The sequence below is a fragment of the Episyrphus balteatus genome, chromosome 4 (assembly GCF_945859705.1).
Source record: "Episyrphus balteatus chromosome 4, idEpiBalt1.1, whole genome shotgun sequence".
NCBI classification, from domain to species: Eukaryota; Metazoa; Arthropoda; class Insecta; order Diptera; family Syrphidae; genus Episyrphus; species Episyrphus balteatus.
Window position 1 is genome coordinate 40,019,000 of NC_079137.1, and position 26,436 is coordinate 40,045,435.

The window sequence follows — 26,436 nt, forward strand, 5'->3', positions numbered from 1 at the left end:
CAAAAGATAGCTCTGAATTTTCTGAATTGTTTGCATTAATAATATTTTTTCGAATTTTTAGACTTACGAGGTTATGAATTTTAACCGTCGATATGCTGTTGACCAGAAAATGACAGTTTTTAAGAAAAATTTGTGTTGACTTAACACTTTAGAGCCATTTAGTCTTCAAAAATAAACTTGGTCCAAAGGTGTTAAGTCAAGAAAAATCTTTGTTTACATTGATAACAAGGTTTAATTTATAAAAGAAAGTTGGAAATATTAATGTGATTAATTATCAAATGTGAAAATTCTTTTTGAAATAATATAATACTGTAGAAAAATCGCTTTTGGTTTTTTTTTCTTCCTCTTGACTTAACGCTTTAGGATTAATTTTTTTATTTAAAAATTAAAAATGTATGCAAAAACAAAGGAGTTAAGTCAACTTAGGCCCTTAGTACCATACGATTTAAAAAAATTTTGACTTAAACCCTTTGTACCGAATCGGGTTGGGGTCGAAATCCTGTATGTTGTAAAATTCTGTATTCAAAATACTGTATGCCAAAATACTGTATGTCAAAATTCTGTATGTGCAAAATACTGTATGAGCAAAATTCTGATAGTCAATATTCTGTACAGCAAAATTCTGGTTGGTCAAAATACTGTATTACAAAATTCTGTACGTCAAAATTCTGTAAAAATGCTGTAAAAAAAATATGGTTTTGATAATGTAAAAAAGTGCGCGCGCACTTTTTCACATTATCAAAACCATATTTTTTTACAGCATTTTTACAGAATCTAATGCTGATTAATATAGGTAATTAATATTAGATTAATATTAGAAGCTGCGTGAAAAGGAGAGAGAGAACAAAACACTTCATTTACTTAATTCTTTTTCGTTCACTTAATTTTCCCTCTTTCACTATTTATTGAATTCTCTCGTCTTTTTTGTTAAATTTAAATTTGTTCATTGTTTCTAACATTCTCTTTTCAATTAATCTTCTTCTCTTTTATGAAAAGCCAATTTGATTTCATTAATGAATTATACTTACACCCTCCGCCAAAAGTTTGGAATCACTTTAAAACAAAATGTTGATGAAAATCGATTAATTTAATTTGTTTCTTAATAATTAAGTTAATGATTCTATCTCTATACGAATATAAGAAAACAATGTAAGCAACTTTAATAAAATAGTTAATTGGATCAAAAAATAAAGAAAATTTCCATTTTGTAACTTGGTTTCAAATTTTTGATGTACACTGTACAATTGTACATGTCATACATTTGATGCAATGTATATTATTTTAGGCGCGGAAAAAAGAAATGTTTCAAAAAAAAAATATGCAACATTTCTCTTCTGCTTTCGCTGTTAAGTTTTTCTTAATTACACGTGTTAAAGTTTCTTGTTATTTAAGTGTTTTTGTTTCAAAATGAATATATCGGTTGTAAAAACGAATAAAGGCAAACAAAAATTATTAATTGACGGCTATTCATTTATCTTAGAAAGAATTACTAAAAAAGGAACTTTTAATTGGGCATGTGCCCAAAGAATTAAATACAAGTGCAAATCGCGCGTGGTCACAAGTGGCGATCAAACTATTTTAAAACATACAAGCCTTACTATCTACCTTCGAGGAGCGCACAAAAATGTAAAATACAAAGAATACGGAGATCTGTACCAAACCTTAAAGAACCCGAGACCTTAGAAGAAATAGACATTCCTCTAAATTTATATGTCCTTGAAGGAGAATTGTTTTTGTTGTCGGAGAAAAGTGTTGGCGATGAACAGATCCTCATTTTCGCAACAAAATCATCCCTGCAGTTGTTACATGAGAGCGATTGCTGGATAATGGACGGAACGTTCGATGTGGTCCCAAAAGTAATGAGGCAGCCTTTTTTCCATCCACGGAAGAGTTGAGGGAGAAATTGTTCCCCTGGTATTTTGCCTAATGAGCAAAAAAACCTTAACACTATATGAAGCCTTTTTTATTGAGCTTCTGAAAAAAGCTCTCGACTTTTCTATTCGCTTGAGTCCAAATAGAATTATTTGTGATTTCGAAATCGCAATAATAACCGCAGCAAAAAAGTGCTTTCGTGAAGTGGAAGTTAAAGGTTGTCTCTTTCACTTCGGACAAATAATATGGAGAAGAGTGCAAAAAGAAAGGTTTGATTGGATCTTTTTACTCCTCTTATCTAAATTATTTATTAAATTTATTAGATATTTAAATTCTTGCTCTTATCGAACATGTATTATTATTTATTATGTATATTAATTTACTTAACACTGTAAAATTTACGAATTACCTTTTTTCAGATTGGTACGAAAATATGGGACGGATGAAAACTTCGCACTGCAAGTGCGAATGATAAAGGGTCTGGCTTTTGTCCCGGCCAATGAAGTCTCTCACTACTACAATTCCCTACGTAGTATTTTCGAAGATGACGACATTTTAAAATTAGCGGACTGGTTTAAAAAAAACTACATTCGTGGCCGTCGGAATCCTCAGTTTTGGTCCGTTTTTGACACAACAAAAACAAACACGGAAGTGTTTCCTAGGACACAAAATAGTGTAGAGGCCTGGCATCGTCGGCTAAAAACTTTGATAGGACGAAAGAAAGCCGGCTTACACACATTAATAAGTAGCTTAAAAAGCGAACTTCTTTGTGCACAATCTCAAATTGAACGGGTAAGGAATGGGGAACACATTCAAAAAAAAAAAAAAAAACGATTATGAAAAACAAAAAACTGGCACGGATTCTTAAAAAAAAAAAATGAATTAAACCACGTTGCATACTTAAAACGTATTGCAAAAAATTTAATTTTATATTGATTTCGACTCTTTTGTAAAATATATTAAGAAAAATTTGTTTTTTGTTCCAAGAATTTTTTTTTTTACTTTCTTACTTTAATTAAAATACTTTAATTATAATTATAATTACGCCTTAATTGTCAATAAAAACATCAAAATAATATTCAAAACTATAGTGTTATGTGTTTTTTTATCAAAGGAAATTTCTTGAAAAATACAGTATTGAAAATACAGTATTTTGCCGTACAGAATTTTGCAAAACAGAATTTTGCGTGTCAGTATTTTGTTCATACAGTATTTTGACATACATAATTTTGTATATACAGTATAATGACGTACAGCATTATGTTCTTACAGTGTTTTGACCCCACAGAATTTTGTCGTACAGAATTTTGACAAGCAGAATTATGACCCGCTCCCTACCGAATCATTACTATCGGAAGGAGATACGCTAGAGCTATGGCGATAGGACCAAACGAAAGAGAAAAAAAAACTGACTGAAGTCCAATAAAAATCCGAAAATCGATTTTTTTTACTTAACCCCTTTGTACCCGGCATCGAAGAATTGTCAAGCTATTTAAAGCTGCAAGCGATGACCTAGCTGTGAGCATATGCACCAACTTATCTTCCGAATTAAACCTATGGGATTGTTTCGAGAGAAAAATTCTTCGGGCGATTTTTCGTATCGTCTGCCTTGATGGTGATTGCGAAACTGTACGGGTTTTACAAGACATTAACCTATCCAAACGAGTAGGTATAGGTGCAATGGCTAAGCTCATGAACAAAAAGTTTCACCCCAAAGGGTTATCAACTTTAAACCAGAGGGACAGAGCAGTTTTAGAATGAACTAACTTGCATCTATTTTATGGATAAACGGGAGCTAATTTCAATCTATCTACTTCAACATCAATGCATTTTAAAGAAGTTAAACTTCAAAAAAAAGTGTCTTCAAATACTTTTATTGCACGAAAAACTCCTCTCAAATAAGGTAAAAGCTACATCAATGTCGACCCCTAAATAGCCAACTACCACATTTCTTCACAAACTAACCATTTCATAGACAAATTGCAAAAAAAAAATTAAAAAAATAGAGCCTTCGCCTGGAGCTTGAATTGTTTGTGTTACCCCACATCATCTGTTGGCGCAATATCAATTTGTGGCTTTAGACAACTTCCACTTCTCACTTCTTGAATGCTCCTTTTACTCATCCACCAACAACAATTGATGCCATGCCATTGTATATAGCCTGCAAGAGAGTCTCTCAAATGCCACACACTAGCCTATCCATACTTGGTGGCATTTCGCAGCTTAAACTCAATTCAAATTGTGACTTTTTGAAATGAGACCAACTATCTGGGTACTAACTGGACGCAAAAGTCTTCTTTTGTGTGGGGATACATCGACAACAACGACGACACACCAAAGACTCGTTTGTCATTATCATAAAAGAAGACCGGGAACAAGTTCTTCCAAACGAATGCGATGAGAGATGAAGCTCCAAGGATATATAGGTAAGGTAGTCTTAACATTGTCCTCGTCGTCTCTCTTCATCGAGAACGAGAACTTCACAAGGTCCAGGAAACAACATGTTGTCCCAATGTCATGTGACAGCTATTCCGCTTCTGGAGGATGTATATGTTTGTGGACAATAAGCTGAGGACGAACGAAATTACGAAACAAAAATGGCAACATGACCATGCCGAGGAATGACCAACTACTACAATGTCTATGCGATGCCTATTCTCTTGCAGAAATTAGCATTGAAAAATAGAATTCCAATGTTGGATCCGTCCGTTGCGTTGGTCGGTCGTCATCATCAGGAAGCCAAGGAGGCTCGTTCTAGTGGAACTTTTGAGAGTCATCTCGATGAGGGTATGGGAGTTGGTTATATCTCTTGGCTTGTCACAATGATTTTGATGACAAGAATTCCGATCCGAACAACGACGACGTGTGTATTATGAATGAGACTTTTGCTGGGTTGTTTGATGATCATTGTATCTGTTGGAATGTCACTCATACATGTGATTTCCGTCGCAAGTTTAGGTTTAGCGTGAAAGGAACATCTTCAGAGAATTTGGGGGACTTTAAGGCACACCTTTTTAATGAGAGTGAAGCAGGCAGCCTTTTTGATGTGTGGGTTTTGGAGTTGAAGTTGGAAGAAAAGACAATTATTATTACTATAAAGTTCGACTTGAATAGATGGCACACCTTCAATCTTGCAGCTTTATTCTATCTCTCGTGGCTGTCTCAAGAAGAGGTGTGTCAAATTATATCGTGAGGTTTAAGTTTCCTCATCGCTAAGTAAGATTTACAATTGTTTGTTGTTGCATTCAACATGGGGAATTAGCTAATCTTAAAATGCATTGTGTGTGTATGTGTTTTGTGTCAATCTAAATTGACATTTAGATTTTGTGTTAGATGTCATCAAAGTTGCATGCACAGTGCGAAAAGGTCTTGAATATGCGCAGAGTGCGTGTTGACATATGAACAAAGCATAGAGGAAGTTTGTGAAAATCTTTTGTGCAGCAGTGTAGGTTTGGGCCAAGTTGAATCGTGGTTCCGTGATTCCTTTTTAGCTACCATACAACTCAGCTAAACATTGATTAATAAATTAAAAATAAAAATAAAATAAGTTTGGATATCGGTTCGAAGCAAGGCGAATTGAGCCCATTTTGGTCAAACATTTGCTTCATACTACATTTTGGGGAGATCATTTTTTCATGAATGCTTAAAAATATCCATAGATTGTAGAACTCATAATTCAGGAGTTCAAAACAGTATGCCTGTTAAAACTAAGTGCTTTAGTTTTTTTTTCTGTGAGGTGAATTTTTTAACAATTTAATAAGCTCAAAAAAATAGGAACTACTCTTATTCAAAACAATTGTTTTTTATTGCAAAAAAAATAGAAGTTTGATGGTTGGGTTTATTATTATCTAAAAAAACCTTTGTATTCACACAATTCTCTCATGAATTTCTGAAAAAATGAAAACATTGGTCAATTTTCAAAAATATATGTATTTATAAGGAAAAAGTTTGTGCTGAAAAAGTTGACAAAAACGAAACGTCGAAAAATTAAAGACAAATTTGAAACAGAATTAACCGTTTTTGAAGTGAAAACTTCTTTAGTATCGTAGTGATTTGAAACAAGATGAAACGAAAACGCGTCACGAACATTTAACTTGTTATAACTTTTTTGTTTTAATAGATAGATGCATGAAATTTGTACTGTAGATAGGTAATTAAATAAATTATAATATTGTACAATTTCAATAAATTTTATATTCAAAATTCTGAGATAACGGTACAGATGTAAAGATGTTCTTTTTCTGATAACATAACCTTATATTTGATATAACACAAATAACGGGACGTGCTCTACAAGCAGTGCCGGATTAGCCTCAAGGCAAACTAGGCAGCTGCCTAGGGGCCCCACTTCAGCTAGGGGCCCCTCGCCCCGACTACGAACAAACAAAATTTCTTGGAGTTGTACCTTCAATAAAAAACAGTATTACATTTGTTTTTGTAAAAATAAGAAAAAAGAAGAATAAAAAAACGTTTGCAAATCATTAAACATTAGCCCCGTTCCATTGGAGGTGGTAGTTTACTCATGAGTTGATCTAGTACTATAATTACCACATGATCTTCTACTTCTACCACTGATCTATTTTTTTTTTTTTTAAGTTCGTTGTTAAGTTAAGTATTAAGTTCGTTGCGATTTGTGAAACTTTTTGAACTCTCGTTGATAGTCTTCATTTAGCCTATTGTTTTTAAATCGCGTTTCGGACGCGTTTTGGACACGTTTCAGACGCGTTTTGGACGCGTTTTAGATGCGTTTTGGACGCGTTTCAGATGCGATTCACACGCGTCTTGGACGCGTTTCAGATGCGTTTTGGGCGCGTTTCAGACGAGTTTTGGACGCGTTTTGAATGCGTTTCAGACGCGTTTTGGACGCGTTTCGGACGCGTTTCAGATGCGTTTCGGACGCGTTTTGAATGCGTTTCAGACGCGTTTTGGACGCGTTTCGGACGCGTTTCAGATGCGTTTTGGACGCGTTTCAGATGCGTTTTGGACGCGTTTCAGATGCGTTTCAGACGCGTTTCAGACGAGTTTTGGACGCGTTTTGAATGCGTTTCAGACGCGTTTTGGACGCGATTTGGGCGCGTTTCAGATGAGTTTTGGACGCGTTTCAGACGCGTTTTGGACGCGTTTCAGACGCGTTTCAGATGCGTTTCAGACGCGTTTCAGACGCGTTTTGGGCACGTTTCAGATGCGTTTTGGACGCGTTTTGGACGCGTTTCAGACGCGTTTTAAACGCATTTCGGACGCGATTCACTCGCGTTTTGGACGCGTTTAAGACGCGTTTCAGATGCGTTTTGGACGCGTTTCAGACGCGTTTCGGACGCGTTTTGGACGCGATTCACACGCGTTTTGGACGCGTTTCAGACGCGTTTCAGATGCGTTTTGGACGCGTTTCGGATGCGTTTCGGATGCGTTTCAGGCGCGTTTTGGACGCGTTTCAGACGCGTTTTAGACGCGTTTCGGACGCGATTCAGATGCATTTTGGACGCGTTTCAGACGCGTTTTGGACGCGTTTCGGACGCGTTTTGGACGCGTTTCAGACGCGTTTTGTGCGCGTTTCAGACACGTTTTGGACGCGTTTCAGACACGTTTTGGACGCGTTTTGGGCGCGTTACAGATGCGTTTTGGGCGCGTTTCAGACGCGTTTTGGGCGGACTCGTTTCAGACACGTTTTGGACGCGTTTCAGACACGTTTTGGACGCGTTTCAGACACGTTTTGGACGCGTTTCAGACACGTTTTGGACGCGTTTCAGACACGTTTTGGACGCGTTTTGGGCGCGTTTCAGATGCGTTTTGGGCGCGTTTCAGACGCGTTTTGGGCGGACTCGTTTCAGACACGTTTTGGACGCGTTTCAGACACGTTTTGGACGCGTTTCAGACACGTTTTGGACGTTTTTTTGGGCTCATTTCAGACGCGTTTCGGACGCGTTTTGAACGCGATTCACACGCGTTTTGGGCGCGTTTTGGGCGCCACACACAAAAGAAAGAAAGAAGAAGAGGAACAAGAAACAAAACGAATGCCTCTGTTTGAAATACACAATACACACACGCATGTCATAGAATTCTCATCCAAAGCCAACACACATGGATGCGAACGAGTTGAGCGCCAAAAATTCACAAACCAAAACCACAACTACTTTCTTATGAATCATGCTCACGGACATGGAACTACATTAATAGTTCCAGTTCCAGGATCAGGAAAAAATATTCAAATTCATACTATTTCTTATTTTGATGTATTTTATTGAAAAAAAAAACTTAAATTCTAGATAGTTCCGCGGAACTAGTTCCAGGAACTAGTAGGTAGATTAAGTTTGTGTCAACCGACATACGTTTTTCTGGCCGCTTTAAAAGGTAGATTAAGTTTGTTTCAACTGACATATGTTTTTCTGGCCGCTTTAAACGGCCATCAGGAAAAAATATTCAATATCATACTATTTCTTTTTTTGATGCATTTTCCTGAAAAAAAAAAACTAAAATTCTAGATAGTTCCGCGGAACTAGTTCCAGGAACTTGTTCCGACCGAAAAAAGAACCGTTCCATGTTCGTTCCGGCTTTGGAACTGTTTTGCGGATCTCTGTTTTGAGTAATTTGCCTTGTCTATAATAATAATAAAATCAAAATTGAAACTTTTTCGTATGATTTCTCTTTCCAGTTTTATAATGAAACCGTAATGCCGACTTATAACGATCGCTTTTCGCCGTGCGGTGAAGCTTTTTGGCGTCAGTCGAGTCGTGTGAACGTAAGCCGCACGCGACTAAAGTGACAATCCCCATACTAGAGTCCTAGTCGACTTAAGCCGTGAGACATATCATGTGGTTAAAATCGACTCGTGAAAAGTCGGGATAGGTATACCTACTTATACCTTTTGAATCTAATATATTTTCTAATAACTTATCGTTAATAAAAATTATCTGTGAACCATCAAGTTGCTTAAATTTTTTTGTTGAGATATCACTACAATTCTTATTATAGTTATTTCAAAACTTTTAGTTTACATTTATAAAATGACATGATAGGACACTAGATTATATCCGATTAGTCTCTAGTAAGTTACCTGCACAAATTTCTAACCTAACTTAAAAATAGCTTATGATATTGAAAAAGCATCGGAAAAGGGCCCAAGAATTACTTTGCCTAGAGGCCCATGAAATGGTTAATCCGGTACTGTCTACAAGTTACACAATCTTAAATTGAAAAAAATTGAAAAATACCTCAAAGCACCTGTGGAGTAGATCTGTTGCCGATGACCAGCCACCAGTGTATTAAGTACCGTAATCTCAGTTTCAAATTTCGAAATAGTTGGCTTTAAAAATTTTTTACTTTTTTTGTTGGTAGATATAAAATTCAGATGATATAAAATTTATCATAGGTTGTCATTTAAAAAAATAGATTTAATGAGAAAAAAAAAATTGATTTTTGTACTTTTTTGATGAAAAAATTGATTGGGTTCAAAAAATTCTAGCTCTTTTTGTAGATGTTGTATAGACAATAGACATGGTCGATATAAATATTTTGAGCTGAAACAATAAGCTTTCGGGTAATATAAAATTATTATTATAGGTGGGTGGATTTAAAGGTGATAGAATAAAAAAAGGTAGACTTTTTCGACTTTTTTTTTTGCAAGAAAAATGAGTTTTTAAGATTTCACTTCTACTACGTGTGAATTGCATACATGATTTTTTTGGTTTTTTTTTTTTTTTTTTGAAACTTCATTCGAGATTATTTAAAATGTATTTAATTCATTTAGGTATGTATAGCACTAATTTATTTGGCATTTTTAATTTTGTTGGACACGATGTGCCACTATAATTTCGTATTAGCTATGTAGATTAAAGTCCCTAGATTTTCGAGGCATGGAAAAACATATTCAGTATTCTAGGTACATTATATCTTGAGTTCTAAATAAATAATCTGAATAGAAGAAACTGCACTGAAAAAAATAGTAAAAGATATTGAAAAACAAAATAATTTTGATCAGCTGAGAAATTTAAGGCGAATGAGACAAAACTAAATAAAATGCAGGACTGGGTCGCGTGAACTTGTTCTAGGAATTCAAGTTGCTAAGATTTTTAAAACTTTTTATATAAAAATTTGGTAAATATAACAACAACAAAATACAAAACTCGTTAACTCAGAAATAAATATCAATTTTTTGAAAGGTTCCTTAATAACTCTTATTTGTCGCCATTTTCAATAAAGGTCATAAAATAACCTTTATTTTTAAAATAGAAAAATTTCGGTCAAGGTTTGAGAGAAACCTTTATTTTGTATTTTTTTATGTTTCGGTCAACCAGTGAGATTTATCGCTGAGAGAAAAAAATAAATCTCATCTGCAAATGTATCAATTCCTAGAGACATGGGAGTGGTGCCATATGAAAGCTTATATTCTCAGCTACCCGATAGTGGTATAATCCGGTTTCTCGATTTTTTTTTCAAAATTCCGAGAAAATCGCGTTTGAAAGTTGGGGTATAATTTTTTCGAAAAATCCCCGAATCTTTGAACGCTCCTGGAAGTTAAACCACTTGAGAGCAATTTTTGGGAGTGATACCAAATGATTGCTTGTGTCATGGGCCTATGCTTTGCACATTGTCAGATTTAAAAAAAAAAATCATCTTCCATGTTAAACCGCCATATCATGCCTATTTTTTCAAAATCGGGCTTAGCTTTTTTTTGAGAACGCGTGCACCTACAGGGATGGGAGGAGTCGTACCCAAATGTTTTAGAGTCCCCGCTACCTTTTGGCATCAAAAATTTTTTTTCATTTTTTTTTTTTTTTTCAAAATTCCTAGATATAGCCGTTTGAAGTTGGGCGGGCGAAAACAAAAAGAGATATAATCTTGGTTCTAAAAAACTTTGAGTGTCTATTTACTTCATAAATTATTTAATACATAAACTAAGAAAAAACATCCTTCTCATATTTTATTTTTCAATATAAAGACATTCTTGACATATTCGACATTTTCCTTTGAATTGACAATTTTTGATTTATTTTCAGCGAAAACGGTTAAAGGTAGACCTTTTCCATTTATTTTGTTTGTAAAAATCTCAATCATTGAGAGATATTTAAAAAAAATTAAAAATAAATCTCAACCGATAACCTTTATTTTTGATTTTTAAAAATAAGTTTCAAAACTTAACCGAAACTATTTAAAGTAATGTGGTAACTCTCAGAGAGAAACTGATTGAAAATATATAATAAACTGTTATTTATGGTCTCTGGTTATGACGGTATTCAAGTAAATGAGTTATAAGTAGTGCTCTAAAAAAAATCGTTTTGGTTGTTTATTATCGTTGATTAATATTGATTCATCTTATTTTTTTTTTTCCTGAAGAAATCAAATTGTTTCCCAAATTTAACTTTACTAAATTTTTGATTTTTTTATAACTTATGAAGCCTTTCAACTACAAAAATTCAATCTCTTATCCAAATCATAATAAAAATTAATCAAAATAAAAATTTAAATAAACCAACAAAATGATAGCCACAAAAGACCCTCATAACCAATATATATGTAAATCTTAACCTACTAATATTCCTCATAAAGACCTTCCAATGACAAATTTAGTTTTTAATGGTTTTTGTACATTTAATTACTCAAACTTATATCAAATACTTCCTCAATATCTAAATAGTTTTAACGGTCACCAAAAACATTCATCAATATAACACAACTACATCGTAAAACACTTGATTTTTATAGTCCAGGAAGTCTTTGTAACACTTTCTCATTAAATGCTTGTAATTACGAACTCTAAAAAAGGCCTAATGAGTATATCTAGCGACCATCAAAAACAAATCTTTCAACACATCGATTCATTTCCAAACATCCAAAAATATCTATCTAATGCAAATGATGACATGTCCCCGTAGTCTTGTCGACTTAAAAATTTATTCACACCTTCATATCTATCTACTGACGAATCGTTTATTATTTTTGGAATGAGTCGGAGGTATCTATACGTCCCTCATTCAACGGAAGGCGTTAATTACATTCGTCCAAAAAATAAATAAACTAAGGAAATGCAACTTGGGTCATAAATAAGTTACATCTGCCCCGAAAAAAAAAAAAAACTGCTGCTGTCAAAAAACTCTATTAGATTGTCATAATACTGCGACACCAATCCAAAAAACAACCCACAGCCCGGAGAGTGTCGATCATAAATCAAAAGTGGACCTCATTTAGAATACCAAATGATAAGTTGTAGATTGTGTGGTGTGGTGCAAACCAAGAGTATTCCCCGTTGATGATGATGTTTGACCAAAAATTTAAAATGCAATCGCGTACAGCAAAGTACTGGATGATGGTTGTGGTGGCTGGTTAGTGCTTTGGGGTAGGAGTCTTGATGATGGCACAGGAAAGAATCGGAAAATCAACAACCAGAGCAGGATGCTTGAAAGCAATATAGGAACCTTAACCTACCTGCCGGTGGTGGATACTCCTAGGTATCGCTATCTCCTGATTAAAATTCAAGTCACAAACCTCGGTGATGGCAGAACGAAACAATTAGAACCTCAATGCGGAAAGGGGAGTTTCCATAGTTACCAAACCATCACCTCACCGGACGGGAACAAGGACCAGACCGATACAACACAACACGAACACCACACGACGAGCTGTAATGATGATAATCTTTTAATAGTGCCAGGTGATGTTCATCACCCACCGCCATTCCGTCGCTGTTCCAGAGTCAGAATATCGCGTCGCACTATTAAAGCTGAATCGAGAGTTCGTACTGGAGCTCTGGAGCACGTATGCGTCAACAATGTAAGATTTATTTTCTATTATCCGATGCAACTGTTCCACCCTCATAGTCATCTATTTGACATGAGGAACCATTTATCTCCCACATTGTTAGATATTGGTTTTGTGCTATACACGGCGGTGCTGTGGTGACGAAGGAGGTTGAGCGGAATTTGAAAAAGACAATGCGAGACCAAACTTCATTGGTATTCAAGGCGCCACAATTTAAAACAAAAGACTTACAACTGGGCGGGCACACGGGCATCATCCTCATCATCATCAGCAACATGGAAATAAACATGAGAATCCTTTACCCTTCCTCCAATAACCATCACCACTAAACTGCTACTAAGCAGCTTAGAGCTGAAAATAGTTTGATAAATACATGGAAGCAAACAAAGGAGGCAACACACCAAGCAAAAAAAAAATACAGTTCTGGAGTTTCTGATTTTCTATTCAATAAAAGTTCAGCCCGGAAATCCTTTCACTGTGCACAAAGTATATAGAGAAAGAAGACAGATGAACAGAAAAAAAATTAAGAGTCCCCCGGAACCCGGAAGTGAATCAGAAAACAAAAGGATCTCGATGTTGAACGAATGGTTGGTTAGATATAGGTTTTTTTCTACTATGTTGAAGGTATAGGTACCGAACCGAAGCAGGAGACTGCTTGACGCTTTAGTTTCTCGGATAAATTACTGTTGGTGACAAATCGTGCATCATTGACGGTTGACATGTAGCACCACGTATATCAGAGATGCCTGAGGGGGATGTGTAAAAGTTTGTCCTTAGAAAAACATTGTTTGACTTGTTGTTCAATTTAACTAGGAAGCATGGAACATTGAAAGAATGAAAAAAAAAAAAAATAACAAACTTTAAAAAACACGAACGCATCATGGACCGAGACGTGTGTGAATAATTTTACTTCCATTGAAAAAACAAGAAGGAGGTTGGAAAATTTAATATTAATGATGTGTTGGATGTGGATTGTTATCTAAAACAGAGTTAACCTTATGTGTTAGCAACATTTGAAAAGGACGCATTTTATACCTTTAAGCATTAGAAAATAAGAAAAACTGATCTGCGAAGTGATTAACCTTAGAAAAAATATCAACCATGTACGATTCAGGATTTTAGTCCATAACACTAAAACAGAAAAGTTAGTTACGAATGCAACTGGTCTTAGGGTGAGACAAAGCTTATTGGGAGACCTACAATCTTACTTCGATTGCCGTGGGTGCAGGCCTCTATTCCTCCAGAATAAAATAATAGCTACGGCAATGAGTTTTCTAAACGGTGCAAATGTAAAAGTGAGACTTGTTGACATTTATTTTCAACAGAAATTCTGCAAAAGGTTTTGTAAAAGGATTAAGTGACATCATATTTATGAGAACTTTGCAATTCAACTTAACTCAAAAATAGATTAATTAGTATTTGGAAATTTGAGTGTTTTACATTATTTAGTCAAAAGTGGTTAAGCAAACTCATAGTTACTCTTCCAATATTACCTAAAAATATAGCTTGAATTTGTTTTGCTAATTTTCATTTGAAGTATATTTAACTCAGAATGTTACTAATTCCTTGAATTATTTGGTTATTTGCAAAAAAGCCCTTTGAGTAATTGGGAAAATGAGAATTTTGCGGAATCTAATTTAGTTTCAAAGATACTACATACAAATGCCTCTGATGATTTCTGGGGAAAAGCTTTAGGTCATTTCATTGCCGACGGGTACAAAGGGGTTAAGTCACAAAATTGCACTTTTCTGGTTTTGGTGAAATAAGAATAAGTTTTTTTTTCAATGATCCGTATAATAATATACGTTAATATTAAAATAGTCAAAGTCGAAAATAAACCTTAGGTATACATATACCAAAATCGGTCAGTTTTAAATTTGTAACCAATGCTGGTTTGAACTAATTAGCATTACGTCTCGTCTGTTTATATCCTTCATTGGAATACTAATATTCGAAAAGGGGGAAAAAAGGTTTGGTGGTAAATAAATATATCAGTTTCATAATTTGATTTCACAAATGTCGTTTGGTTTGTATAATGCTTTAGAACAAAATGTTAAATTTATTCATCAAGGAAATATTATTTCTACACGGAGAAAAAAGACCACATAAAAATAAGCGGATGCCACCTTAAATTAAGCGGATTTCTGCATGGTTTTTTGCTCAGATGACTTCCGTCTTTATTTAAGGTGACCAATCATCTTAATTTCTTGAATGCACAGATCTCAAAAAAATTTACCTTAATTTAAGAGGGAGGTCATCATATTTTAATGTAGAAACATTTTAATAAAGAAAAAGAACTGCCAACCACTTATAATCGAGCTTACCTACAACTGTTGGGTCACTATGCAACGGGGTTGTACTGAATCCTGTATTATTAATGCATTTGCTCTTCATTACAAATTTAAAAAAAAATATTTTTATTGCAAAAAAAAATCCATTGAATATTTGAATAAATATTTATTGCAACTGAAAAATATTTGCATTTAAAAAAATGTATTGCAACTTAAATATTTTGCATAAAAAAAAAAAAAAAATTGCATTGAAAATAAAATTTGTAGGTATCGCAAATAAAAATCTTTTACACTGAAAAAAAAAAAAAAAAAATTATTGCAAATACAAAATTTTCTGCATTGAAAAAAAGTACAATGAAAAATGGGAGCAGAGGGTTACTACTGCATGAATTATGATCGAAGTGATATAAAAAATTTTTTTACAATTTTTTAGCTTTATTAGGGGTTGAAAAAAGGTATTACCTACATACAAATTTTTATTTTTTTACATATATATACATTTTTGGAAACATAAACCATATATGGGTTAGTATGCAGCAAGGTGATTTCCAGCAAAAAATTAATAACCCATATATGGTTTAGTATGCATTCAAGGTATGTTTTGTAAAGTATGTTTTTACTACAATGGACTTTTCTTATTCATGGAATTTATTCAAACTCTTTCTTATTATCATTGTAGCAGAAGAACACATTCCATTTTCTACACATTCTGTACGTCTTCAGTCCGCGAATTTGACATATTAGGGTAAGGTGGTATAAGAGTGCGCATTTTAGACAAAATACCAAGTAAAACAATAACAAAAAGAATTTAACTACTTTTTTTATATATAGTTTTTAGTTAATAATCCAAGCAACGAAAAAAACTTAAAACTGGTAACAAAAATATATTAATTCAAAAGTTATAAACAAAATACCACATTAGGAAATTTGCGCACTCTTATACATCCTATTGTGTAAGAGTGCGCGGCTTAGTTTGTAAGAGTGCGCAGCTGCGCACAGGTGTAAGTTCGCACAAAAGTCGCAAATAAAATTGCCTATCTTTAAATAAACAGAGTATTTTTCAACAAATCACTCCTTGCATGAGGAACAATCAATTAAGTCTTCGATTAATGGTTCCGAGAAAATTTCAATATTTCCTAGTTACTCTCATTCGCTTGTTTTTTGTAAAACTTTTATTTGGTTTCTTTTTGGTTGGAATTGCTTTTTCTAGCTGCTGTTTGCTAATATATGGGCAAATGCTAGTTATTTTGAAGCCTTGTATAGCATTTACTGCTCTTATAACCCGAGCACTCTTATACATCATCATGGTGCGCACTCTTACACGCTCAGACATGTAATCGAAGAATATATATATATTTCACAATTCACTTTATGACCAGTCTTACGTTTTCCTCAAATGTTTCTTTTTGTCGACTTTTTAATGTCCCATACTTTGTTTATTGTTATTTTTTGTTGTTAAGCGGAAAATTTAATTTGTTTGGCAAGAAATATTGGAAAAAAAAGTGCTAAAAAACTTAAACTTAACTAGCACCTCTGTTTACAAATACATTTGCATGAAATTTTGACAGCAGATATAACTCATTTAGATCTTTCCAAAATAAGTGCATTCAGTCTTATATTCCCTTTCAAACCGTAGAAAATGGCCTTGCGCACTCTTATCAACCGCGCACTCTTATACCATCCTACCCTATCGTTTTTTTTTTGCCATTCAGGGATATGGTCGATGTTTCCAGTTGGCACTGAATTCAACGACTTTTGCCCTTGGTTGTTGTGAGTGAATTGAAGTTTCGGGATAAGATGGGGATGGACTTCCGTGACTTGTATTACACCCTCCCCTTTGTTTTGTTCCATCTCTGCTTTGATCACCTGCCAAAGTTGAAGGTCGTTCTCTTTTTCGTGACATTGTAGGTTTTAAAGATTTGAGATGGCTTGTTTGATGTTAAAAAGAGCCAGAAACTGAAGCTAGATCATCATCACTTCGAAAGCCATCACGAGTTATAGCATTTTACAAAAAAAAAATTAAAATCGTACAAAAATCAGTAATGTATGTCGCCAACGCATGATAACCCATATATGGTGTTTTGGAAAAAATGCCAAAAAAAGACAAAAATTATTATAAAAACAAAAAACAAACTTCGTAAACATATAAAAGTATAATAAATACATACGAAACTTATTTTTAATTGGATGCAACTTAATTGCTTATTATAAAAAAACACCGGAAAAGTACACACTTTTATTCACTGATTTGCACTTTACACATGCTCTTGAAACAATGAGTTTATTTCAGAATCACGACTCTCTTACTAATAATAAAAACCGATTTATTATAAAAAAATAGACGTAGTTTTATTATAGTTTTTTCTTTTTGACATTTGGTGCAATTTAACGGAAATAAATCGATATGAAATCGATAAACCATATATGGGTTGGTATGCGGTAGAGGGTTAATAATTTTTACTTGCTCTATAGGGCAAGTATTGGTTTCGTACAATGATGGAGAAGATAAAAAAAAGTGGTTTTCGTCATACCGTCCGTCGATCTGTGCGTATGTGCGTCTGTGCGTCCATCTATACATCGAGCTAGGGCCTAAACGGATGGATGGATTTTCTTGAAACTTGGTACAGATGATTTTGACGTTATTCCCTAGACCCTCTTTTTTTATTTTTTTAATATCTCCTTTTTAACGCATATCTCCCATATAACGTTTTCGAGGTATTGTAATTTTCTCGAAAACTGCTCCAACGATTTAGATTAAATTTGATATACGTAATAGTCTTATTGATTCTAACAAAACTGTTTTTTTTTAGTTTTTCCCAAAAAAAGCGGAGAACGGAAATATGGCGTTGCCGTTTTTCAAAAATTTACATATTTTTTTAAGTTCATTAATATTTTATCAAGGCATAGGTCAATTTAATTAATAATTTACAGACATCGTTTTGAAGTATAAAATGTAAAAAAAATTTAAAACATTTTTGACAAAAAAAATAAACAAATTTTAAATTTAATTTTTAAACGTTCAATTTTTTTTTCTCAACACTAAACAAAATCTTAAATTTCCAATAGATAGGCGTGTTTTTTCTGTTACTCAGTAGCTACTCATTTTTGATTTTATTCGCAAAACAATAATAAAAATTACACAAGTAAGTATTTGTTTTTATTGTTTTTCGAATAAAATAAAAAAATGAGTAGCTACTGACAGTGGCGTATCCAGAAAAAAATTTGGGGGGGGCTGAAAAAATTTTTTAATTTTTTTTTTCTCTCATTTTTATTCTTCTTTGATCAAGAGAAAAGCGCTGTGCTGCGGTACTGAAAGTGGTATTGTAGCATTTTACTGCTTTCGACAATTTCGTACTACTGTCTTTTTTTTTTACATTCAAAATAGTGTTTTTTTTTTTTAAATCTTGTATCGCAAACCTTTTACACAAACAGCGAGGTGTTCAGTCATCTTAAAAAAAAAACACTTTTATTCCTATGACGTCTAGTTTTTGATCTATACTCATCACTTTTTTCGATATAAACGCCCATGTTCCGCAATTCGACCGAGAGTGAATTGAAATCACTTTTCAATTTCACGTGAAATTGACCTTTGGTCGATTTCGAAAACTTCGAAAATGCTTCGAACTGTCAAAACTAAAGGATCATCCAATTTTATTTTGTTTCTAAAGTAAAATTACTGCTACTTTGAACATGGATGCAATTTTATTGGCAACTTTAATGGAAAAAAAGCAGAATTTAAAAGAAAATATAAGAAGAAGTCACATTATGGGAGACATATTAAATATGTATGTAAGTGAAATGCAGAACATGGGCGATATTATTGCAAATTTTCAAAGAAAAATTTGTTGGGTAGAGTTTAAAGCAATGAGGTTGCAAACACAGAGGCAGTGATGAATTATGATATTTCATTACTCATGTGTTTTATGCTTTTTGTATTAATTTAACACCAAATAAACATTACAAAACAATCAAAATATAAGTTTCGATAATATTGTGTCCAAAATTTGCAGATTCACTGAAAAAGGCATCAAATTCAAGAACAAAAACAAAGTGAACTGAATTATTGGATCAGAAAATCTAAATGAATGAAAAAATGCCGAACAAATCATTGCCCTATGGACAAGTGAATGCTCAAAAAGTCCAATGCAGAACGTGAAAGTCTCATAAACTAATTTCACCGGCACACAAAATAAAAAAAGTGTCATGTACCAGGAACCAGACCTATCTTTCTTAAAGTTTTTGGGCACGCTGAATCGAATTTCAAGTCCGTTTGCCCCTGTCACCCTCCAGTTTTGAGTAAAATGCAAAAAACTCAAAAAAAAGAAGTTTTGTGCCTTTTTTTACATTTTTCTCAAAACTGGAGGGTAAACGGGCAAAACGGACTTGAAATTCGGATTCAGCGGGCCCAAAAACATATAGAAAGATAGGTCTGGTTCCTGGTACATGACACTTTTATTATTTTGTGTGCCAGTGTTTTCAATGAAATTCTTTTTGATGTCTAGTCCGAAATTATATACTTTTTCATAATATGTTCCTTTTTTAATCCAAATCAGAAGCACAAACCGGAATTTGCTTAAAAAAACCATTAGCTATGTTGACCACTAAGATTTTGAGATATCAAAAATGTCTATTTCCAATATCTTTGAGAAAAATATTATTTTTGAAAAAAAGTAAATATACTAAAGACGATAAAATACGGCTTTTTGAGATTGCAAAAGAAGTTTTGCAAAATTTAACGGTGATGTAGGTAGTTCGACGTCAAAATACTAAAAAAATATTTGAAGAATTCTGAATTGGACTAAAATCCGAAAAAATTATCCCAACCCTCAACGTCAGCTAAGGCTCTTACTCAAACAAACACAAACAGCCATTTCAGAACTTGGAGGGGGCTCGATCATCTGAGCTGCCTCTAGATCTCCAAGATTTACGAACAAGTCTCAGTTAATCATGTAGATTATGATGAAATCAGCCAAATAATGACATGATTTTGCAGGCTTGGGGGGGGCTTGAGCCCCCTGAGCCCCCCCCCTCAATACGCCACTGGCTACTGAGTTGTAGAAAAAACACGCCTGATATTTTTAAGATAAAGATACTGTGAACTACAAGAGCAAGTACGTGCGACCCAGTCGAGCATTTTATTTTTATAGCTATTCGTCGAATTTCTTACAATTTTGACTATTTGACCATATTTACCATAGGAAATTCGACGAATATTAAAAAAAAAATATTTAACGCATTATTTGCAATAAAAATTTTATTTTCAATGCAAATTTTTTTTTTTTGTTTGCAATAACATTTTTTTAATGTAAAATATTTTGCAGTTGCAATAAAAAAATTTTTTTAATGCAATTTTTTTTTAATTTGGAATAAATTATAATATTTCAAGTGCATTTTTTTTTATTGATATTTTTACAACCCTGCTAGGTTGTAAAAGGCACTTGCCTTACCATCTCACTGTTGGAAATTATAATGATAAACTGCAATTAGATAAAGTTAAAGTGTGGTTGTTATTTAAAATTTGTATTTTTGACGTCGGTTTTTTAAGGTGAAAATTCACTTTAAAGTTAAGTTAGCGGGAATCGTTTTGTTTTATGGTGGTCTGATTTAAGGTGGGCATAATTTTATTTTAAGATGCCCTTTTTTCTCCGTGTAGGTAGGTACTACAAAAGTGTTCCTTTCTAGGGTGACACCAATAAAATGCAATAAACTTATAAGAGAACCTCTAAAAAAATGAACCCAACACTATTGGTTATTTTTAGCGTTTTCCTTAAAAAATTATTTCGAGTTTTTTTTTTATTTCAGAATGCGAAATCTAACATAAGCGGAAGAGAAAGAATGGATGTCACAGAACTATTCAAAATGTTTAGAAGACCAAAATTACATTCTCGCTAATCATATTTCGTCTTTATATACATAAATGTACTACACAAGCAAATTACCTATTTTGTACACTTTGCGGTTAAAAAATTTATTATTTTGGTAGTACCGCATAAACTTTTTATATAACCCCTCAATCAAAAACAAAACTAAACAAAACAAAAATATAAACCATGAAAACCTTTACTTATTCTGAAGTCACAATACGTTCACGAACTAAGAAATAACTTACTTCTCCATCTTATACCATGAGTAGGTACATACTTTTTGTGAAAATTTTATAAATTGCTTATGCAAAATAAATTTCATAAATTATGTAAAAAAGCGGAACACAACCAAAAAACGATGACGCAGAAAATATTCTCCATTGTTCTTGGAATTGTTGTTTATCTTCCAGGATAGCCTCAAAATATGTATAAGGTAAGTTATCTCCGTTCAGTCAAAAGTTGCAATAAAACTGACACCCGCCACTCCACCATCATATTAGGTACGTTGAATTCTCAAGAGAATGGTTCCGTGGCATACAAAAAACAAAACAAAAAAAAAAACCGAAACTTTTGTGAACTTCAAAACACAAAAGCAACGTCATAAAATAACATAATTTTCCATCAAAAGAAAAACATCTCCCTCTCATCTTCCACCCAACCCCCTTTGAAAAGGGGGAGAATATAATAAAATACAACAAAAAATAAGTATAAGCAAGCAACAGAGTGTAGTAGAGAAAGAAGTTGGCCTTCAATTCATCACACAGAAGCAACATCTTCTAACAACTCTGGAATGCACAATGGATTTGAAACAGGACCAAAAAAATAACAACAACAACCAAGAAGGAGCCATAACCATGAGGACTAAGAAAATTCCGGATGATGAAAAGAACAAACATGCACACAAACACCATACTCCGGCTTTTTGTATCCCATCTCCCAGGAAGGAAGGAAATGCCAGAAGGAATAAAGTGCACATCAGGAATAAAAGAAAACCCCTAACTCCGCTGTTGACGATGGCAAGCAAGACAAGGCATATAGCCATAAGGAAACAAAAAAGAAAAACGCAAACATTAAGGATGAAAAACATTTTAAAAATTTAATACCAAAATGACGAGTAGATCCAAGGCATCGTTGCTCCTGACAATTTGTTATATCCCGTCCAGCTCACTAACTCACCCATCCCCACCATAATATATCAACGCTTTTGGTGTGTGTCCGAACAAATGGAATTGTGACTTTGTCCAGGATAATGACACTTTCACAGAGTGCTAAGCAGAGAAAGTGTTTTGTTATTGAGCGGTCCTCTCATACCGCCAACATATACATATACAGTTTCTCCTTTGATGACCATCAAATATGGACAAACAAAAAACACGGAACTGCCAACATTGCATTTAATATTCTATGGGTTTCGTTTGGGAAACACTTGACAGTTGTTTGTTGTGTGAGGGGGATCCTTTTTCTCTCTGTATGTGATGTCGATGTGGGGATTGGGGGAAATATGAGTCAAATTATAAATTTACACAAAGAACAAACAACAATATTTACTTCGACTTTTTTAGCTTTTCATAGTGAATATCGCATCCTTTGCTTGTATTTGTATTATACAGAAGCTTTCATTGAGTGGACCCCTGTGGGGAGAGTTTATATTGCAAAAGTTTATGGATCCACACGGGAATTTCGAGTGCAAGACAAATATGGGGAGTGGTGAATATATGAAATGAAAATTCATCAGAATATTCATATTGTAGGTACTGAATGGTAAATGGCGGTACTAATGACCGCGTTTTGGGAATTGGGTCATGATTAGGCAATCCAAAGCTAGAAAAAGGGTTTTTTTTGTGCATTTCAGGTTGTTGGAATATAGAATTCTTTGAAGCTATGAAAATAAATACTATTCTGGGAGTATGTAAAGTAAGTATTTGGTAATTAAAAGTAATGGATGGATTTGAAATCCTTCGTCAAATACACTCTCTTTTTGAAAGGTCACTCATATTTGCATTTACTAGCATAAAAGGGAAATATGAAAATAAGGAAAACCGCAATAGAGAACCTTTCATCAAAAGGTTGCAATTCCAAATTTAAGTTTTTGTTAGTAGGTAATTAAAAAAAAAAAACAAACATTCACTCATTATTTCACGAATGTTTTAAAATGACATGCTATTAAAAATTAAGCTTACTTTCACATTTGTTTAATAAAGTTTTCGCTTAATAGTCAAGCATACATAGGATTAAATATTTAATTCAACCAAGGTCACGATGTAATTTTTAATTTAGTCTATTTAATAGACCGGAGCTCCAGAGCAAAAATAGAACAAATTCGTTCAAGAGTTTTTATTGCTGATTATGATTCCTTGACATAAAAGAATACTCTAGCCAAAAGTGCTACTAAATCCATTGGTGAATTTCTGAGAAAACGGCAACACTGGTCGGTTTTCATTTTTTTTTTATTTAACTCGAACACCAAGCCTAACTTTGAAATGGTTCAAAGACACTTTTCATAGCAAATTAAATTTTCTGTCAAGTTAAGATGGTTTAAAATTTTTAAAAATTATTTTTGACTAAAATTCTAACCTAAAATCAAAGAAAAAAAGTTAAAAAATTGACGATTTTATTTTTTTTTTACTAAGTCAATGGGCATTTTGTGTATGTAGCCGGTACGTCCAAACTTTGTACTAATGAAATAAAGTAGAGGTAAAATTCTTTCATAATATGCATCTTTTTAATTTTTTTTTGTCAAGAAACAACTTAAATGTACCTAATCAAAAATTTGCCCTTTTTTTAAATTTTTGCCTTTTTTATTTAAAAGCAAGTTTTTAAAACTCGATAAAATTGTATTAGGTAATTGGTAACTTTTAGACTTTTAAAGTAAGTAGCCTTTGAGGGATTGATTTAATTTAAACTAAATATGACAAACAAAAAAATTTATTTGCATCCTTATGGCCTTGTGTACAATTTTGCGTATATGCATTTTTATAAATATAAATCGAATGGATGGACGGAGAGCCATTAGCTTTGGTCTTTTGCATAGAAGAACATTTAATACCAACTCTTTTACTGTTTTCAATGGCCTGAGAAACAATTCTTGTAAAATCAGCGACCAACGAAAAGTTTCTCTTGAAAAACGAAAAAAATACTCAAATGAGTTTTAAACAAAATAGCCCTGGCAAATTAGTAAATCAAATTGCATTTTTCGCGGGACAAATTTTTTTTGTGGAACGTGTTTGGGTGTATGTCCTAATTGTAAAAGTGAATTTTTTGCGATGATAGGACATCGGGAACAGCCGCCATCTTGGAAAAGAGGTCATTGCCGTTTTTATTTCAAAACTCCATTTTTTTCTCATTTAAACCAAAAATGTCCAAGGATAGACTTGTTTACAATGAAATTATCTAAAAAATGATATACAAATGAATTCAGTGAGTTAGTTAAATTCAATTTTATAGTCGGTCAAAGTCCGGGTTCTTCTCGCAAGGTTAGGACAATATGACATTTTTTCAAATATCTGAAGAACTTTTGATTTGTTTGGGATTTTCTTCAAGAATGAATTATAGCACTTTTAAATATCTTTGCTTTGAAAATTTTTATTTATGTAGGTATAAGAACTTTTATTTTTGAAAGACTCCTAAATTAAAAAAAAAAAGAATTTTCTAAAATTTTTTTATACAAGAAAATAAGTAGCATACTTCGTTTCAAAGTCAAACCCATTCAAAAATATGTTTTTATAATTTTAATAACAAATTTTACACCATGTTTTTAGTTTTCTCATACAATTTTACTATATATGTATATTCATTAAAGAGTTTTTACATACAAAGGTCAAATAGTCTGATAAATTTCTGAAGAGTAGAACAATTTACACTAAGATTTCCAGTTATAAAAAGTTACACACACGCCACAGTGACCCACTAAATTTTTCAATTTAGTTGTGTTTATGATATTTCTTACTAGCTAAATATTGCTTACAATAAAATTTAATTTAAATTTTTTGTACTCTTGATAGCGCTGAAGATATTTGCCTATTTTGAAACTTTTCTATCAACTCTTACAGTTTTACCGATCACTTCACACTTATTTCGTGGTACAAAATACCCGGCACACAAAAACCGAAGGGGCATAAATTATATACCGAACGATAGGAAATTTTATCTAGATGTGCAGAATGTAAACTTTATTTATTTTTTTTACCGAAATAGATAAAAACAATAAATTAAAATTGAGGAAAAAAACAAAAACAAATGTGCTGAACCACGCCCTCTCCCTTCTGGAAGTGGAAACTTCTAAAAGCAAAGACGAGAACCTTCGAAGACATTCTCGAATTTCGAATAAGATTAAGTGTTGCATATTCTTAGTAGTAAATAAAGTGATTTATAAAGTGTGCTTATTTGGGCATAAATAAAAGTTACAATTGGCACTCGAATTTTGAGTGCGGGGTCGGCTAGTGTGTATTATTGTTGCAGGCTTTTATTTTTATTTAGAAGCTCTGAGTAGACTTGTCGAAGGATTGTGAAAGTCTAAACGAGGTATAACCCAAATAGAATAAAGAAAAAAAAATATTTTTTTTTCATTTTTTTTTGTTGTTACCTATTACATTTTATTTTTTCATTTTCTTCTTTGTTTTTGATCCAGACAAGTTTTGCTTTTGAAATTAAATTTCCAAACACAATTACCTATATTGAGAAAAAAACTTCTTACTTACTTGACCTCGTACATCCTGATTGATAGTCCGGTACCTTACTCATCGAGCTACTCAGGTATATAATAAAAGAGTTTCAAATTTGGACTAGTTGAAACCAGAGCTTACTAAGGGCTTCGATTTAACTTCCTGATGAGTTGCACTATCTTAAAGAATATGGTGACCATTTGTGTTTTTTTTTTTCAAAGTTATTATTTTTGGTTATTTTCTGTTTTTTTTTTTATCTTGTAAAAAATTATTTAATAAAGACTAAATAATATTATATACTGATTGTCAAACCATGTCATTATTGAGAAAATGAAAGAGAATAACTTGTTAATCAAGAACAATTTTTTCTGGAATTTTTTTAGACTTTAGAGGTTTCACTCAGATGCCGTCAAGTCCCATTTTTCCGAAGCAGAAAAAAAATGTTTAATTTTTTTGGGCTTTTGGCTTTTTTTTTTAAATTAGAGAATTAACTTTGTTTTGAACTTAGATAAAAAATCTAAAATGTCCATCACTATTTTATATTTAAATAAGTGGAGAAGATTAAAATCTTGTTTTCCTTTCTTCTCCACTTACTTGAATATGAACTCCGAATTGGTCAGTAAACCATTTTTAATATCACTATTTTAAACCAATTACCGATATGAAAAGATTCACTTTTTCATTTATTTCTTTATAAAAATGATTAAAAAAACCAAAAATGGTCACCATAACGGCACTTATCCAAATATTTCTTATTCTCATGAGTTTGCCTGACAGTTTAAAAAATTTAGCTTGTACTCACTTTCACAGGGCTTCTAGAAATAATATTAGGGATCCCAGCTTCGCTTAGGCAAACTTATAAAATTAAATGCTTTTTACAATATTTTCCTTGTACTTAAAGGACTTCTACAAATATAAATAAATATCCCCTAACTTCGCTAAGGCAAACATATAAAACTAAAAGCTTTTCGCGCATGCGCCGGAAATTGAACTCCT